Source organism: Martes martes, assembly GCF_963455335.1.
Source record: "Martes martes genome assembly, chromosome: 8".
NCBI lineage: Eukaryota > Metazoa > Chordata > Mammalia > Carnivora > Mustelidae > Martes > Martes martes.
This window is the reverse complement of record NC_137895.1, coordinates 19,315,892-19,336,028: the sequence shown is the minus strand read 5'-3', so window position 1 is coordinate 19,336,028 and position 20,137 is coordinate 19,315,892. Positions and strand designations below refer to the sequence as shown.

Sequence of the window (20,137 nt, the reverse complement as noted above, 5' to 3'; positions counted from 1 at the left end):
AACAGACTACAATTAATAAACAATTTCCAGAAAGCAACATGGATAACCATAATGACTTGCATCAGAATTCCTCTTAGGGAGGAAACAGTAGTTGTCTGGAAAAATACATTGGAGGTAGACAGTGAAACCTCTGGGGTCCGGGTTTCTGGGGGAGTTTATGGACATGCATGGAGTTAGGTGCTGGGTATGTTAAGAAAAAACAGAGGAATCCCCAGTGGTGAGATGGCCAGAAAAGACTCTGGAGAAGAGGGATGGTTGATATGGAGTTCTAAGGTATTTGCTCTGTGGTGTAGGCTATGGTCCTTCCTTGTGTTCCCTACATATTCAGGAAAATCTATGTTTTATGTGAATAGAGGCCTTTCTATTGAATGAAGTTGGATTTAGTTCCAGATTAATATAATGTAGAACTGAGCAGAAGAAATCATAAAAACATAAGTCTTGGGAATTTGTAGAAATCTTGGAGATGACTTTGGATTTCTTTGAACTAGAATTAGAAGCACAAACCCATTTCACCTAACTATCATGGGATAGATGTGACCAGGGGTCATCTGGGTGAATGTATGAGCAGGAACACATTATATAAAATACTATTTCTGAAATATTCTCATGGCCTTAGAGGAACTAGAATGTGATTAGAAACCTTATAAGTAAGGTGCACATCAAGAAAGTGAATGTGAACAAGGATGTTTGCAAATAAGGTAGGTGAAAGAGTAAGAACTTAGAGGAATAGTTCTATAATGGGCCTGGTTTGTGGAATGATTTTAACTAAGTTCTAATGCCTTTGTTCCCTTTCCTATGCATTACATAATGGTAGTGCCCATGGACACTTGAAGCTTTTTTTTTTTTAAAAAAAAACTTTATCTATTTATTTTTATTGTGCAATGTTAGTTACCATACAGTACATCATTAGTTTTTGATGTAGTGCTCATGATTCATTGTTTGTGTATAACACCCAGTGCTCCATGCAATCTGTGCCCTCCTTAATACCCATCACAGAATTGATGCTTTTAATCTAGTAGGCAGAGTCAAAAAAATGGGAGTTTTCTACACTTGGAAGTATTTATGTCAAGATTTTCAGAAAGAGTTCTTGGTCTGAAGGAGCAGATGATGGGGATGGGGGAGCAAGGTGAAGGGTCAAGACATTGATTTCCAATTCAGCTAGATCATATACTAATGTATATGTATTATACATGATAATACATATACATATACAAAAATGTCCTCTTTGCAAACAAGTAGGAACCCAGATATGCAGCCTTAAAGATGAGGCTATGTCATCATCTGTGATATGGATACTAGAAAGTCTCAATATTCTTCACAACTTAGAGACTAAAATGACAGGATTTGATGAGAATGCTTATGTTGAATGGTTTCAATACTCTTGGTAAAAAAAAGAGAAATACCATCATCTGCTGAAAAATAAAAGTTGGGATTACAGAAGTTTGTGGGTTTTACAAGAGAGGTATGTCCTAGTTCTGGGAGAAGTAAGCTAGGGAGATAGTGATAAATCAATGGCAAGTCTGCCTATGGGTGATTGGGCCAAAGAAACCCTACACAGTCTCATACAGATTTCTCAAAGTCTCCCTTTATCTTCTTACCCTCAGTGAAATTCAGTTCCCTTTGAGAATACTGCTTAAGTGGGTTTCTCATTTTCCACTTCTTTCAGCATCGTGGGACCAGGATGAACAAGCAGAGAAAAGCCCAACTTCTTCTGACTCCTCTTTCATCATTTATTCTTGTTATAAGCAAATATTTGTTGAGCAGCTTCTAGTCTAGGTCCTCTGGGTTAGGTGCTGAGAATACAACTGAGAACAAAACAGAGAGACTGTCTCACGGAAATTATTTTGTAATCATTTTGATTCCTTAGATAAATACCTCATTTGAAGCTTATATTGTATATAAAAATACTATCCTTTCTTTTTGCTATCATTCACTGAATTACCCATTTGGTGATGACTTGGATACCTGTCCTTCAAATCTAAGTTATGGATATGAGGAAAGCTGAGCATTCTTTGAGCTGTATCTACATTTCTCAGGTGATGGAGATCCAAGCTCTAAATTAATTTTTGTAAGCCATTTCATAAAATAGAAAGATATATTGGTATTAAAACTTTGCTTTGGGACATCTTAACCTATTCAGAAAATTTAATTATGAATGTGATGGCCATACCCTTGATTTGATCCTTGTAATAACAAAGTATTACAAGTTGAGTGACTTAATAAACAAAAATGTATTGTCTCCCAGATCCAGAGGCCAGAAGTCCAAGTTCAAAGTGTCAGCAGCATTGGTCCCTTCTGAGGGCTGTGAGGGACAATGTTCCAAGCCTCTTTCCTAGCTTCTGGTTGATAGCTGTCAATCTTTGGTGTCCTTGGCTTGTGGATGCGTCACCCAATCTCCACCTTCACCTTCAATATGGGTGTTTCCCTGTGTGTGTGCCTCTGTGCCAAATTTCCCTTTTTAATTTTTATGCAATTACATTGGACAGAGTTCACCCTAATGGCCTCATTTTAACTTGATTATCTGTATCTTCAATATAAAGTCACATTCTGAGGTATTTGGGTTAGAAATCCAAAAAATCTTTTTTGGTTATGGAAGGGGGGTACACAATCTAACCTACAACACTTGGCAAACATAGCAACTAAGAGCAACTAAGTCTTGCTACTCTCTTTCCATTTTCCAGTCTTTTTTCCTGGGGCTATAAGTTCATTTAATGTATGATCTGTCTTCCAAGTTATCACAAGCAACAGTTCTACAAAATGTTAGCAAATAGTTTTAGCCTCTTACACACTTCATCACCATGCAAAGAGAGGGTCCTAAGCCAATGCCACCTTTTCTTCACATTCCAATGTGATTCCGGAGATACTCCCAAATTAGCACAGTGTTCATGGTGGTTGCCCATGGAGGCCAAAGAACACTTATAACATTGGCAATTCATATTACCCTTAAATTTATAAGTAGGTCTATTTGTATGCTTGCCAATTCCCTGCAGATATTAGAGGAGGTTGTATTCTCTGTGTCTCCAACTCTCAATGCTTTTTTGACTATATCAGTTCTCTCAGTTCCTTTCCAATTTCTCCCAATATATTTGTTCACTTTTGGCTTCCCCCACTTTTTTTCTGTATTTATCCTATACCCTGCAATCCACTCCTTCATTTTGTCTCTCTCTCTTATCCTCAATAGTATTACTTCCTATTTTTTGTTGTGCTGATCGTGGAGAAGGCCAGCACCAAACTAGTACCAAACTATAGCCAGTCATTCCTGTCCTGTCCTCCTCTCACGTGTAGCACATTAAGTACTTGTGGAGGAAACCACAGCTTCACGGTGTCTAATTTAACTGTGTTCTCAACACTACTGGGGAATCCTCCAGGAGTTCTCTCTCTTCCATTCACAGATAGGCCATAATAGTTTAAGACTCTTTGAAAAGTATAACTTTGGTTTTTCAAAAATTCTGCTATGCAAAAAAAGATCCAGTAATTCCATAACTTTTACCTTTAGCTTCTACAACATTCTTTTCTTTTCTTTTAAATTTTATTTAAATTTTATTTATTCTTTAAATTTTTTAAAATTAATTTTATTTTTTAAGAGATTTTATTTTTAAAAATATTTTGTTTATTATTTATTTTATTTATTTATTTGACAGAGAGAGATCACAAGTCGGCAGAGAGGCAGGAAGAGAGAGAGGGGGAAGCAGGCTTCCCACTGAGCAGAGAGTCCAATGCAGTACTCGATCCCAGGACCCTGAGATCATGACCTGAGCTAAAGGCTCAGGCACCCAGACAACCTACAACATTCTTTTCATTTGCACCCATTTGTTCTAGTTTTGTTTTTGTTTCAGTATTCCACCTCTTGTTCAATTCCGTCCTTTGTCAGTGTGTTCTATCCTACATTTTCCACCTTTTCAGGAGTCTTACTTCCTTAAATACCTCTTCTTTACCTTTGATTTAAAAAAAAATATTTATTTATTTATTTACTTAGAGAGAGAGAGTGAGCACGTACGTGAGAGAGCGGGGGTGGGAGGAATGGGACAGGGCAGAGGGAAGAAGGATAGAGAGAATCTTAAGCAGACTCCCCGCTGAGTGCAGGGCGCAACCGTGAGGGGCTCAATCCCAGGACCCTGAGATCATGACCTAAGCCAAAGTCAGATGCTTAACTGACTGAGTCACCCAGATACCCTTATATGGTTTTTACATACAGGGTATACATTCCACAATACATTATTATAATTTTGACTTAAATGGAAGGTATCTTTTAAAGAATTTTAAAAATGAGGTAAAGTTTTACATTTATCCACATCTTTACCATTTTTGTAATTTTTGTTCTTTTGTGTAGATCCAACTTGCCATCTGGTATTATTTTTCTTCTCAATATAGACAGCCTAGTGATAAATTCTCTCAACATTTTGAAGGTGTCTTTTTTTAAAAAAATACTTTATTTATTTATTTGACAGACAGAGATTACAAGTAGGCAGAGAGGTAGGCAGAGAGAGAGGGGGAAGCAGGCTCCCTGCTGAGCAGAAAGCCTAATGTGGGGCTCAATCCCAGGACCCTGAGACCCTGACCTGAGTCAAAGGCAGAGGCTCAATCCACTGAGCCACCCAGGCACCCCTTGAACATGTCTTTAAAAAAATATGTTTATTTCATCTTTATTTTGGAGGATATCTTTACTGAATGCAGAATTCTAACTTGACAAGTTGTTTTGTTTTGTTTTGCTTTTTTTTTTTTTTTTAGTAGTTTAAAGATGTTGTTTCACCCTCTTCTAGCTTCCATAGTTTATAATAAGAAGTCTTTAGTTAATTTCATTTTTGTTCTTCTGTTCATCATGCTTTTTTTTTTTTCTGGTTGCTTTTGAAGTATTTTCTTTATCATTAGTTTTTAGCAATTTATTTATGATAACTTTGCTCCTATCTTTGACATTATCTCTAGATCTCATACAATTTCTTTCTTACTGTATGTGTATTTTGCTTTAAATACTTAAACATAGTTGTAGTACTTGTCTTAACACTCTTGTTTGCTGGTTTCATCATCACTGTCATTTTTGATTGTGTGTTTTTTAGTACTTTTTCTTTTATGGGTCACAGTTTTCTGCTTTATGGTATGTTGAGCAATTTTATATTATATACTGTTCATCTTGTGTTTTACATTGTTGAGTATATTTATTTTATTGTCTTCCTTTAATGATGATTATGTTTTGTTTCAAGAAGTGGTTAGTTTGGGGCGCCTGGGTGGCTCAGTGTGTTAAGCCTCTGCCTTCAGCTCAGGTCATGATCCCAGGGTCCTGGGATCGAGCCCTGCATCAGGTTCTCTGCTTGGCAGGAAGCCTGCTTCCCCCTCTCTTTCTCTGCCTGCCTCTCTGCCTACTTGTGATCTGTCTGTCAAATAAATAAATAAAATCTTTAAGGAAAAAAAAAAGAAGTGGTTAGTTTACTTCCAAATCTATTGGTTATCTTTGAGGCCCTTTTGAAAACTGGCATAGTACATCTAGAACAGAACTCTGGATCTCCAGTATTTGAACAGTAACTGAATCTTTTCTTCTTGGTTTTCAACTGTTTGTTTCTATTTCCTCTTGTACTTTGTAATTTTTGATCAAATGGCAAATATTGAAATTTTTCAAGATAATTTGAGAGTCTAAATGCTGTCCTTTTCTTCAGAGAAGATTTGCAGCTGCTTCTGACAGGGAGTTCACCTCGGTGTTGTCTGGGATGGAGCTGGTTTGAAGATGGACTGCAGTGTACATGAAGGCTAATCCACTTCCAGTTTGACTGCAGGAAGCAATCTTTTGGGAGCTCTAACTAAATGCTTGTCATGTTTACTAAAGTTTCACCTCCTTGATAGGCCTTCCTTGAGGTATAGCATCAGTAAGCTACCCAAGTTTTTTTCTATTTCTTAGTATCTCTTATACACTAAATTGTGTCCTTCCCAAATTCCTATGTTCTAATTGACAGTACCTCAGAATGTGACTGTGTTTGTAGATGAGATCTTAAAAGAGGTAATTAAATTAAAACGAGGTCATTGTGGTGGGCCCTAATCCAATGTGACTGGTGTACTTTAAAAAGAGGAGACTAGGTCACAGACATGCATAGAGGGCAGACCATGTGAAGACATAGGGAGGGGCTCCTGGGTGGCTCTGTCATTAAGCAACTGCCTTCAGCCCAGGTCATGATCCTGGGGTCCTCGGATCAAGCCCCACGTCAGGCTCCCCGCTCAGTGGGAAGCCTGCTTCTCCACTCCCCCATGCTTGTGTTCCCTCTTGCTGTCTCTCTCTGTCAAAAAATAAATAAAATATTTAAAAAAAGACATGGGGAAAAGATGGACATCTATGAGCCAAACAGAGGGGCCTTAGAGGAAACCAATCCTCTAACCAATCTGAATTCTCAGATGCTAGACTCTTGCAAATCAGCAAATGCATTCAGAAGAAGAGTAGAATAGAATGTTGAACTTATCTCAGTACTTCTTGACTCTTGGAGAGCTTTACCTCTCAAGTTCCGCTGCCCGGAGAATTTCTAATGCTTCCAAACACATTATTTTATTTTATCCAAATTTTCATGTATGTGTGTGTGTGTGAGGTTTGGTTTGATAGAAGCATGTATATCAAAGTTGTAGGTGGAATTATTTTTATATTAATTTTGAACCTAGGTATTTTATTAAATTAAATTATTGTTTGTAATAGCTTTTTGATTGGCTCTTGTTTGTATCCCTCCAAAATTAATATGTTGAAACCTAATCCCCAATGTGATTGTATTTAAAAGTGGGGATCTGGGGAATGGTTATATCATGAGGGTGGAGATTTCATAGATGGAATTACTGCCCTAATTAAAGAGATCCCAGGGAACTCCTTTACCTCTTCTGCCATATTAAGACACAGTGAGAAAATGGTTGTCTGTGAACCTGGAAACAGACTCTCTGCTGGCACCTTGATCTTAGACCTCCTAGCCTCCAGAAATACAACTGTGAGAAATAAATTCCTGTTGTTTGTTATCCATTCAGTGTATGCAATTCTGCTATAGCAGCCTGAAACTGACCAAGACAGTAAGTACCATATCTGTCTTTCAGCACTGAATATTGTTGTGAAATATGAGGCCAGTCTAATTTCTTTCCCTTCATATTTGGTATAGGAAAGAATGTGATACTGATACAATGATTTAAATAATATTGAAGTTTATATCTTCTTTCACATGTCAGTTTGGCTGGTCTAGGTTATCAGAACAAATGCTGCATAAAATCATCCAGGGAGCAATTTCTGTCTTATTGCTCCACCATCCCCCTAAGACATTGTTTTCACCCCCAAGATTGGAGGTGGGACCCTGGTATATCTACATTCTGGCTTGAAGAGGACAAAAAGAGGCAAAATTCAGGGAAAGCAGCTGTCTCTAAATTGCAGATGACTTTGCACACTTCACTATAGCACATATCCAGTTGTCCAGAACATAGTTATGTGTCCACCCTAAGTAATTGCAAAGAAAGCTGGGAAGTTATCTACCTGGGTAGCCCCAAAATAAGAGGAAGTTTAGAAGAAACAGGAAGTCTACTTCAAACTTGTAGATAACTTACTCATTTTGCCTGATGCCCAAAGTTCTTTGTTGTTATTGTTGTTGTTTTTCATCTTTATAGTTCAGTGCTATTGCTTGGGTATGTTTTAGTTTTCTGATCTCATTGCAGTAATTTAGTTTTGTTGTTTTTCCTGTAGTTTGTGTATGAACTGCTATTTTAACTTACAGGTTTAAGTCCCAGTTTTTTCAAAATTACATCTTTAAATTATTTTCTTTCTTTGTTTTGTGTTGTTTTTTGTTATTGATTTAGTCTATAGTTTGTATCTAACATTTTGCTTGCTTTTCTCAATCCTGTTCTATTCCTTGGTGTAATTTCAGTGATGGCTGTTTGTGCTGCTCAATATGGACTTGATTTCTTGGGTGGATTTATTTTTTTCTTCTACTTATTTCTTACGTCTGCCAGCTCATGTTTCATCTCCTCCAGTTCTCTGCTTTGAGCTCTTTGATTCATTAGGTGACTTTATTCATGACCATATATTTGATCATGATTTTTATCTGAGCAGTGGCCATATTTTTCTGGTGGGTATTCATCACCTGCCACTTGTTTTTCCCACATTTTTCTTCTTTTTCCTGAAAGTAACTTTGCATACATACTTGGCTGGGTCTTTTTTGCTTATTACTTTTGTGAATGAGGTGAATTCTTCCAGTTACTTGTGAGAGGTTCCTTCAGGGGAGAGACTAGGGTAGTGTTCCAGGCAAGCAGTAACTTTTTTTGGTTCACAGCAAAGCTCATTATGACTCAGTGGTGTGTGTGTGCGTGAACTCTTTCAACCTTCATATCTCCCTAGATCAAAGGTATCAGCAGTTTCTGGACCGCTTGTAATTCAAGATCCATTTCCTTTACCTTCCACAATGATACACTGCTTCTCTAAAGAATGTGTGTTGCCTTGTTTAGACCCACCTCCTCTGCTTATTCCTTTTTTTTTTTTAAATTTCTTTTCAGCATAACAGAATTCATTGTTTTTGTACCACACCCACTGCTCCATGCAATACATGCCCTCCTTAATACCTGCCACCTGGCTCCCCCAACCTCCCACCCCCCGCCCCTTCAAAACCCTCAGATTGTTTTTCAGAGTCCATAGTCTCTCATGGTTCACTTCCCCTTCCAATTTCCCTCAACTCCCTTCTCCTCTCCATCTCCCTATGTCCTCCATGTTATTTGTTATGCTCCACAAATAAGTGAAACCATATGATACTTGACTCTCTCTGCTTGACTTATTTCACTCAGCATAATCTCTTCCAGTCCTGTCCATTTTGCTATAAAAGTTGGGTATTCATCCTTTCTGATGGAGGCATAATACTCCACAGTGTATATGGACCACATCTTCCTTATCCATTCGTCCATTGAAGGGCATCTTGGTTCTTTCCACAGTTTGGCGATCGTGGCCATTGCTGCTATAAACATTGGGGTACAGATGGCCCTTCTTTTCACTACATCTGTATCTTTGGAGTAAATACCCAGTAGTGCAATTGCAGGGTCATAGGGAAGCTCTATTTTTAACTTCTTGAGGAATCTCCACATTGTTCTCCAAAGTGGCTGCACCATCTTGCATTCCTACCAACAGTGTAAGAGGGTTCCCCTTTCTCCACATCCTCTCCAACACACGTTGTTTCCTGTCTTGCTAATTTTGGCCATTCTAACTGGTGTAAGGTGGTATCTCAATGTGGTTTTAATTTGAATCTCCCTGATGGCTAGTGATGATGAACATTTTTTCATGTGTCTGATAGCCATTTGTATGTCTTCATTGGAGAAGTGTCTGTTCATATCTTCTGCCCATTTTTTGATATGATTATCTGTGTTGTGTGTGTTGAGTTTGAGAAGTTCTTTATAGATCCTGGATATCAACCTTTTGTCTGTACTGTCATTTGCAAATATCTTCTCCCATTCCGTGGGTTGCCTCTTTGTTTTGTTGACTGTTTCCGTTGCTGTGCAGAAGCTTTTGATCTTGATGAAGTCCCAAAAGTTCATTTTCGCTTTTGTTTCCTTTGCCTTTGGAGACATATCTTGAAAGAAGTTGCTGTGGCTGATATCAAAGAGGTTATTGCCTATGTTCTCCTCTAGGATTCTGTGGGGTTCAGTGAAGCTCCCTTTAAAGGCCCAGGCATCCTGTTCCCACTGTTTCAGTCAAGAATTGTGGTTTTGCCACATACTTGGATAACTGTACTGTGCTCTGCCTGATTTGTTTGAGATCTTTAGCCACAGATGTCTTTTTGAGTATTTCCCTGCATCTCGCAGCCCTTCCTCAAATATTATAGTTCAGGGTTACAGGTGTCTCCTTACTTTATCAAAGATCCCCTTTCTCTCTTTTCATTGCTACTGTGATTTTATTTCTTTGAGAAAACTGAGTAGGCATATTTTGTCTGGAATTTTATAAGCAAGTACTGTGAATAATCCATTTAGTGAAATCCACTATTATTTTGTTAGGATTAATTTAAGTGGTATATTAACGAAAATTCAAGAACTCCAATAAACTTTTCAAAAGTTACACAGTGGTGCCAGTCAGTAGAGCATGCGACTCGATCTCTGGGTTGGAAGTTTGAGCCCCACGTTGGGTGTAGAGATTACTTAAAAAAAATCTTAAAAAAATAGTTATACAAACCTGTACTCCTCCAATAACATATAAGAGTTTCTATTCTCCTATTCTTTCTTATATAGATAGAACTTTGTCTATTTGATACTCTGATAAACCTCTTCAGTTGTACTTTTAATTACTATGTGTCAAATACTTTTTAATCTTTTTTTTTAATGGATCAGTTATTTAATTAGGTTCTTTGTAAGAAATCCAATTGTGAGGGTAAACTCCATTTGTGAGAGAAAACACAGAGCAGAGGTAGCCCTGAAGCTGAGGAACAGCCTTGATTTTTGGCAGAATTTGTGAGTCCACAGCTTTCTGATCAATCTTGCGCTGCTCTGTAATCTCTTATTTCTCTTGGTGTGGAAGATCTCACCCTTCTGGTGTCTGGGCTTACTCAGCTTCTTCTTCTTGAAATAAGTATCAGTGAGATGTTTGGGTACTTTCACACTGCTGGTATCAATTTTGGTAGAAGGGGCGATGATTAATTTCTGGTGTGTTCTACACAGAGGAACTCGATTGAGAGACAGAGGTCCAGTCACAAGTAGCAAGCCACTACTTATTTGCTTCAGGAAAACTACCCTCTTGCCTCTGCGGCACCCAGTGAGGATGATCAAAATGGTCCCAGGGGTGATGCTAGCTTGCTTTCTCATGTGTTGACTGAAAGGGTTTTTGCTATGGCTCAACAGCTTTCGAGGCACATCTTCAGTAGGATAATACCTAGGCATTTTGCGAAGTTTAACCACTCGGGTACCACCGTTCTTGTCACCAACAACTGGCTTTGTGACAGTAGCAAGAACCTTCTCCTTCTTTTTCTTTTCAACCCTGGATTTAGCCGCTGGATACTTCCTTTTGTACATGGCCTTTCTGGAATACATAGCCCATCAGGAGTATCTGCCAATTCCTCTGACTAGGACAGGGTTTCGGCTGCGGTGGGGCTTCCCCTTCTATGGTGTTTTAGCCTTCGGGTTACTCTTCTCAGCCTTGCCACCAGCATTAGCCTTATGGGCTTCAGGTTTCTTCTTCTTAGTATCTGGCTTCTAAATTTTTTCGCCTGCCATCTTGCAAGAGGGGAAGGAACTTTTTAATCTTTTTTTGAGTATTTTCCACTACTGTCTGTTAGCGATTTTTGTTTTCTTTCTTTTTTTTCTTTTTTGTCAACTTTCTATGGATTATTGAGCTTTTCCTTAAGGGTGTGTTGCATATATTTTTCTTAGTCATTTTCCCGTTTTAGTTCTATTTTTAATGTAATTTTTTTTTAACAAATAAGATGTATTTTTGTAGAAAGTTTGATATTTTCCTGTATACCGTAGGTGCCATTTTCCTTACCACACTAAGATTACATATTCATAAATAAAATCCTTTACTGCTATAGAGCTTTTTCTTTAAATCTTAGATCTCTAATAAGTCTGGAATTTGTTTTAAATATAGTAAAAATTATTAATCTGGCTTATTTCCTCACAATGGTTAGTCATGTACTCCTTCACTATTTACAGATTATTTTCCACTGATGTGAAATACTACACTTTACACATTAATCATACAGAATTACATATTCTGCTTAGAGAGAAATAGTTCTAAACTCAAATTTTTTTCTGTTGTTTGCTTGTTTTTATGGCATAATTACATAATTAAATACTACAGTATTTTAGTTATCATTTTGCATACTAATATATTCTATTTTCTAGCAGGTCAAAAATTCTATCATTAGTATAATTTTCAAAATCTTACTAGTTTTGTTATTATTCTTCCAGATGAACTTTGGAATCTTTTGTTGAGTTTCCAAAAATATATCATCAAACTCATTGGGATTACACTGAATTTATTTATTTATTTGGGAAGAATTGACATCTTGATAGTATTAAGTCTTCTTTACTGGTAACATGATATAGTTCTCCATTTAAACATGTTTTCTTTATGTCCTTCAATAACAATATTGTGGTTTTTCTTCAGAGAGATTCTGCACATTTCTCTTGAGTTTAACTCTTAGGTGATATAATTGTTTTGCTATTAAGAATGTAATTTATTTTCTAATTCATTATCGTAAAATAGAAAAATATTGAGATTTATTTATTTTGTGATACTACTCTACTAATCCTTTTTATAAGTCATAGTTGCTTTGTAGAGTTTTTTTTTTTTTTTGAGTTTTATGCATAGGCAACAATGCCATCTATAAACAATTAGTTTTTCTCCTTCTTTTTAAATATTTGTACTTCTTAATTTGCTTTCTTATTCAATTGCATTGTCAAACTTTTCCAGAATAATGTTAATTAGTAATAGAAATAGGAGGCATACTTTACTTGTTCTTGATTATAATAGGAACATGTCTATTGTTTTACTGTTAAAGTGGATTTTTTTGTAGACCATGTGTAGTTGGGTCTGTTAAAAATATTTTTATTTTCCCATCTAATGATTACTGTCTTTATATTGGTATATGGATCATTTACTATTAATGTAACTATTTTTTAAAAAAAGATTTTATTTATTTATTTGACAGAGAGAGAGATCACAAGTAGGCAGAGAGGCAGGCAGAGAGAGAGGAAGGGAAGCAGGCTCCCTGCTGAGCAGAGAGCCCAATGCAGGGCTCGATCCCAGGACCCTGGGATCATGACCTGAGCTGAAGGCAGAGGTTTTAACCCACTGAGCCACCCAGGTACCCTTTAATGTAACTGTTGATGGTTGCATTTAAGTCTATCTTTTATTTTTCTTTTAAGAAAAGAAAAATCGTTTACTTTTCTTTTCTTTCTTTTTTTTTTCTTTTTTCTTTTTTTGCTTGTCTCCTCTGGTTTTGTCCCTTTATTTCCTTTTCCTATCTTCTCTTTCTTTTTTAGGTAATTCATTTAAACTTATTGGCTTGTTTTCTATAATTCTTCATATTTCTTTAGTGCTTGCTTTCGAGATGATGATATACATAACTAAATTGATATCTTGCCAACTCAAGCCAACTGCAAAAGCAAAATTTGAAGCCATAGTGTGTTTTGGATAAAAGAGTGAAATTAATCTAATTAACAAGATAACTTTGTTGTTCTGTTGAGAATAGACTCTTGGGATACAAATATTAAAGTAGGAAGACTATTGCAAATATACGGAAAAAATACAAGGAGTTTCCTTCTATTACTATTTTATTGAGGGTTTTTATTAAGGAAAAGTATTAATTTTGTCAAATGCTTTTTCTGCTTTTTTATTGAAGGAATTTTTTAATTAAAGTAATCATTTTATTCTGTTAATGCAGAAAATTGTATTGATTTATTTTTCAATGCTTAATCAACTTTGCATTCTGGAATAAATTCCACTTGGTCATGAGGTATTTTCCTTGTTATGACTTTGTTAATTTAAGATTTAGTAAGTAGATTACAGGGTGCTGGATGGTGAGCCATGGTTCCATAAGAGACCACAAGAGAAACTGAAATAGTTTATGACTCATTAGTCCTGAAGCAAGTATACAGTATGCCTCAAGGGACCACATAGGGAGATCAAGGTAGGGTGTAAGCAGAGTGACCTGGGGCACATGCATTTATTCGGGTCCATAGGGGGAGTGCATTGGGGTTCCCAGACTAAAGCTGGATTGCTCATTTCAAATGAAAAAGAATGGGGTTTTGATAAACTCCATGAAAGTCTTATCTAAAGGGTAATGAAAGGAAGACCCTGAGAGGCTGAGGAGACCATTGATCACAAGGGCTGTTGGGGAACTCATGTGAGGAACTTGTATTTGTTTCTGACTCTGTGACCTATTATCTGGGGCATGTGCTTGCATTGAGGGGACTAGTATCTGTTTAAGACCCTGGTTTGCTAAACAAAATGGATGCTGAGGCAGCAATACCATGAAGTAGTTTCGCTAACTCTCGATAATTTGTTATGTATATTTACATTTGATATGTTAATATTTTGTTAAAGAATTTTGAGATATTCTTGAAGGATAAGGATCCGTAATCTTGTTTTTGCAAGATTCTTGTCTAGTTTTGGCATTAGGGTTATGTTAATCTCATACAATGAAATGAGAAAGTCTTTAGAAGTGTCCTTTTTAGAGTCCTAACTGAATGCTTGGGTATTCAGCCAAATCTCTTCATTGGGCTTGTCAAAACATAAACATCTCTCTATATTGTAAGAGCTTCAGAATCTGCATTAATCTCATGGCCCTTGAATAGTTGTTCCCTATAAGCCTCTTGGAATCTTGCTCTGTGCATGCATAACTTAGTATTTATCCAGAGACTAAAGGGGATCTTTATATAGATATATGGGGCTATTATTCCATACAGCTGTGGTACATTTCCTCACAAATTTCACTTTGCTTTCTCTACTCAGCAAGGTTTCTGCTCTCTATTTGTGATCCACTGTCTGTGCTGCTATTTCTAAAATTCTTCCAGGCAGAAAGCCAGGAAGAATATGAAGTTCATCTCATGCATTACTTTTCCTCTCAAGAATAACACCTGCATTGTTTTTGTCCAATGCTTAAAGCAATTTCTTCATTCATTTTTGTTAATTTTTTTTACTGAGGTATAATGGACACAGAACATTATATTAGTTAATATTTATATATATTGTGTAATTATTTTTGTTCAATTTTCGGGTTACTTCTTGTGGGAGGATGAATATGATACCAATTATTTCATTATAGCAAAAACTATACATCTAGACATGTCAAATTTGAGATATCTATTAAGTAACTAGATAAAAAAGTGTGGTAAGCTGTTGAATGCATGAATTTGAAATTCATGGATAAGGTCTATGCTGGAGATGTAAATTGGGTATTCATCAGTTTATATAATATATATAAAGTTTTGAAGTGGATGTGTCCTCCTAAAGAGTTAGTTTAGATTGAGAGGAGATATAAGTACTGAGCCTTTGGACAACTTTAAGTTATCAGGGAGATTAGGAAGAATCAACAAATTCAAAAAACATCAAATGGGTAGGAGCAAAAATAATAGAATGTTGTGAACTAGAAACCAAGTGAAGAATATGTTTCAAAGAAGAGGTAATCTTCAACTGTGTCAACCAGTGCTGATTAGCCAAGTAAGGGAAGAATATGAACAGATCATTGGATTTATCAAACGCTAGAGTCATAATAAGCTTCACATCAGAAGTTCTATTGGAGTAGTGGGGATGAAAGTGACTGGTGTGAATTCAAATCAGAATGGAGGGTTGGGGTAGAATTGGAGACAAAGTATGGGGACTTTGTAAAAATAGAAATATAAAGATTATGTGGAAAGGAATGTAAATATATATAGTAAAGAATATACAGTAATGTCCTTAAGTGTTTGATAGGACTTAACTTGGACCTGAGCTACTTTAGATGAAGGGGTATTCCAAGCATATTCTGTTAAATGTTCAACAACTGGATCTCTGGAAAGAAAAAAACCCTGATTTGTAGCATTTTCCAATTTCTGTGATGTAAACACATACTCCTGTTATGGGAGATTTCAAGCTACCGATGTGATGTCACTGAACATAGAAGAGACAATTATGGTCCGCTCTTAAGAGCTCAGCATATCACTGGATATATATTCATTTTTCCAATTTATTTTATGACTATTGGTCTGTTAAGATTTTCATTTTACTTATTCTTTTTTTTAAATTAAAATTTTTATTTATTTTCAGCGTAACAGTATTCATTGTTTTTTCACCACACCCAGTGCTCCATGCAATCTGTGCCCTCCCTAATACCCACCTCCTGGTTCCCCCACCCTCCCACCCCCACCCCTTCAAAACCCTCAGGTTGTTTTTCAGAGTCCATAGTCTCTCATGGTTCACCTCCCCTTCCAATTTCCCTCAACTCCCTTCTCCTCTCCATCTACCCTTGTCCTCTATATTATTTGTTATGCTCCACCAATAAGTGAAACCATATGATACTTGACTCTCTCTGCTTGACTTATTTCACTCAGCATAATTTCTTCCAGTCCTGTCCATGTTGCTACAAAAGTTGGGTATTCGTCCTTTCTGATGGAGGCATAATACTCCATAGTCATTTTACTTATTCTTAAATTAGTTTTATCAATTTGTATCTTCCTGAAAAATTATCCATTTCGTATGTCATCTTAGGCTGCTACTGAAAATGGAAAAAACATAATGAAGATTGTGAATTATTTAGGAATCACAAATATACAAAGTTTTGTTTACACCCTTCATTTGTGTGAAAATAATTACAATACAGTATAAAAGCAATCTTTGCTGAGAACAGCAATATGATGTCCACTTTCATCACTCTGTCAGAAACAAACTGCATGATATATAAAAAGTATGGATATCAAACTCTTAATATATATACAAGATGTACAAACAAGATGTAATAGGACATTTTACATTAAAAAAGCTGCTTGAGCAGAATAAAAGACTAAAATGAAAACATTGCAAAAAAACCTTATCTTTTTCTCTACTTCCTAGGAGATTTCTTCAAGTCTACCTTCTAATCCTCCTACCATTTTCATTTATCCTACCATATTTTTAATTTCTAAGAGTTTTTTTCATCATCTTGTGTTTGTTCATGGATACAGTATATTATCTTATGGAAGACACTAATAACATTTTTGAGGTTTTCTTTTGCTTGTAGTATTAGCTCTTTTCCTCCATGTTTCTCCTAATGCCTTTTGGTTTGCTTTTTTCTCTTTAGGGTTATAATCATTCCTCAAATGTTTGTTGATATTGGTGGTTGCATCATATTTAAGAGCAATTTAAGAGCTCTGTATCTGCGTGTGTGTAGATTTTAAATGATGTGCTACATGGTTGGGTGATAGAAATGGGCCATTTCTTTGGGAGAAAGACACACACACACACACACACACGTATACATTTATAAAATACATATTTATATATTTTTTCAATTTCTCCAGAGTAGGCTCCTTAGTCCATTGCCTGGGAATTGTAAAACCTGGCTACCAGTATTCTAGGAAGCAAGTTAAAAGTGGGCACTCCTGGATATCAGGAGAAGGGAAAAATGAAGGGGGAGAAGTTGGAGTGGGAGATGAACCATGAGAGACTATGGACTCTGGGAAACAAACTGAAAGTTTTAAAAGGGAGGGGATGGGGAGATGGGTGAGCCCGGTGATGGGTGTTAAGGAGGGCGTGTATTGCATGGAGCGCTGGGTGTTATACACAAACACTGAATCATGGAACACTACAACAAAAACTAATGATGTACTGTATGGTGTCTAACATAACAAACACACACACACACACACACACACGTGGGCACTCCTAAATATCACCACTTGGTATATTCTTTCTAATATTTCCCCATTTTTTTCTGTTAGTATGCACCTTACTCCAATTCTCAATGAACCACTTGGTTTAGTATGTAAGAGAAGAAAGCCTCAATCTTCTGCCAAAATACGGGAAGAGCGGTCATCAGCTGGTAGTATGAGATGGTGGTTCAGGAATCCTACTGCTGCTTCTTTGGACTTTTCATTCAGCTCAGCCATATTTGGCTCCAACTATGAACTCTCTGGGATACCTGAGTATTTCATTTTTCTTTTTTTTTTTTTTAATTTCTTTTCAGCATAACAGAATTCATTGTTTTTACACCACACCCAGTGCTCCATGCAATACGTGTATTTCTGTATTTCTATAGCACTTTGAATAATCTTCTGTTATAGCACTCATCACAGTGTTTTGCCAACTGAGTTTTGTTTTTATTTCTCCTCTGACTGTGAATTCCTTGAGGCATATTTTATGTAGTCAGTCTGTGTTAGGGGAATGAGCAACTGAAACAGTGTGACCTAGAGAGGTTTCTGATAAGGTGAAGAGGCACAGATAAGAAATGAAAATTCGTTCCCAGATATAGAATTATTAGGCTAAACTGTAATATAAACCAAGATCCAGAGATACAGCCTTGCTTATCATTATAAGAAATGGTAAACATCAGTGAGGGATTGGTTAAGAACATCATAGTATATTTATTTGATGATTATCCTTCTTACTAAAAAAAGAAAATTTAGAAAAAATTCACACACAAAAAATTATGTGATACAGTGTTAAGTTTAAGAAGCAAAATACAAAATTCTATATGTAGTATATTAAAAAACATATACACAGAAAAATATATTGGTTGCTTATGATAGTAAAAATATGGGAGGGTTTTCTTATATTATCCAAGGTTTTAATAAAAAATATACCATTTTTATAGTAAAAAAAGAAATAAATGAAAAAAATTGTGAAAATGGAAAATTTGCTATAGCAAGTTGAGGACTTTCTAAGTCACAATATAAGGTTTATTAAAAGGGAGGGCAGGAAGAGGCATGAAAAGGAGGGCTCAGGAGCATTTATCAGAGGTCAGTGAGGAAAGGCTTTTACTGAGTAAAAAGAACATGTGCATTGTGTTGTGAGGAAAAACTAATAAATGACATTAGGTGGGAAAGCAGTCCTAAAACAGAATACCAATGAATTCTTTGAGTTATTCCATTTTAAATTGAGCCTGAAAATTCTACCTGCTATTTTACTGCCTGTTTTAAGAAGGAGGACATGGTTTAACACGAGACCTGGTAGTTTGGGCACCATTGAGTGAAGCTATCTGGTATTGAGCACAACTGAAGATGGGTGGATGCAGATTTTGTTATTTCTGTATTGATGAAATAATTTAGAGTCTGTGTTTTATATAATATGTTGGGTGGTGGTTAGGGAAGGGAGTCTTTCTAGGATTCTGACCTTGGCTCATGGTGCTTGCCATGATAATAAAAAAAAAGAAAAAAACTTATTAACCATTACCAGATTTAAAAGTTTTGTCCTGTGTTCTTTGTTTGACTATAAAATTCCTTTAGAGTGCTTATATTTGAAGTATAGGAGAGGATAATTATGTATCCAATTTCAGTGAAAAAATATTTTTTGTCCTAAGTCATGAATTGATTATATTGGTGGACCTAAATTTGCTGTGAAAAGTGCATTTTGCTTTGACTTTGCAGTTTTTGCCCTGACCTGTTAGCATCTTTTGACCTTTTTAGTGCCTTGAGCCCTTTTGGCCATCTGGTGAAGATTAAATGAATACAATAAGATATACTGAATTACAAAGAGGACATTATATATACATATCAAAATATTAAATTCATAGCATAGTCATATATCTACCTCTTTATTAACACATTAAATTATAAAATAATACCTTTAAAATATAGCTGAGTTAATTTTATTTATTAGAGACAGTATAAAGGCTTTGCTGCTTAACTTCAATGAGAACATTAAACTCTGGGGTAGCCTCTGACTCATCAGCCAATAATTGCAGGTAGGGAAAGCAACATGGGTCTGGGTTCCCTCTGTGAGAACATGGGATTTTAAAGTGAGAACATGTGAGAGTATGGTGGACCAATGACTATGAAATACACAATAATTGTTTAATAGTTGGTATCCACATTGCATGCTGAGTATTTTAGGCAGATAGATAGCAACCAGTTAGTTATCACTGTAATTTTGAAGTAGTGATATGTGTAAATTTTTAGATTTACAGATATTTTTAGATATCTGTAGTTACCATAATGTGATATGAAAATATTTGTGATTTCTTTTTTTAAATTTTTAATTAACATATAATGTATTATTAGCCCCAGGGTACAGGTCTGTGAATTACCAGGTTTACACACTTCACAGCACTCACCATAGCACATACCTTCCCCAATGAATATTTGTGATTTCTATTGGTGACAAAGTTATAGATGCTGCTCATATTGCTGTGATTTGTTGCCTCTACTTATCCTCAAGGAAAATGTCAAGTTAGAGTCTAGGGAGGAAGAAAAGATACATTTTTTTCTCCCTCACATGCTCATGAAACCCTCAAATTCTACTCTTGGATCCAAGGTTAGGCATGTTTGCCTTAGATTCTTTATTATAGTCTCGTCTATTAACCTCAACTATATTAGTCATGGATATTTAGACAATAACATTGGAGCCGATCTTAATTCCTTCTCTACTGTTGTGCTTTAGTTTAATTGGTATTGAATCTTAAAGAAGGTGTTTTTGGCAAAAGTGTTTGATTTTTGATAGTGAAATCTGAGAAGAGTGAACTAGGCCAGAAAGTATGGAGTCTGGTTGTTTTCAGAT

General features: G+C 36.1%; 1 pseudogene across 1 annotated transcript in view; it reads right to left on the bottom strand.

Moving 5' to 3' along the window:
- Nucleotides 1–10,306: 10,306 nt before the first annotated feature.
- Nucleotides 10,307–20,137, bottom strand: part of LOC308347021 (large ribosomal subunit protein eL6-like) — a 75,404-nt pseudogene continuing 65,573 nt past the window's right edge. The window contains exon 3 of the transcript in view: nt 10,307–11,067. The product of the transcript in view is annotated as a large ribosomal subunit protein eL6-like (transcript). The remainder of the gene's footprint in view (nt 11,068–20,137) is intronic.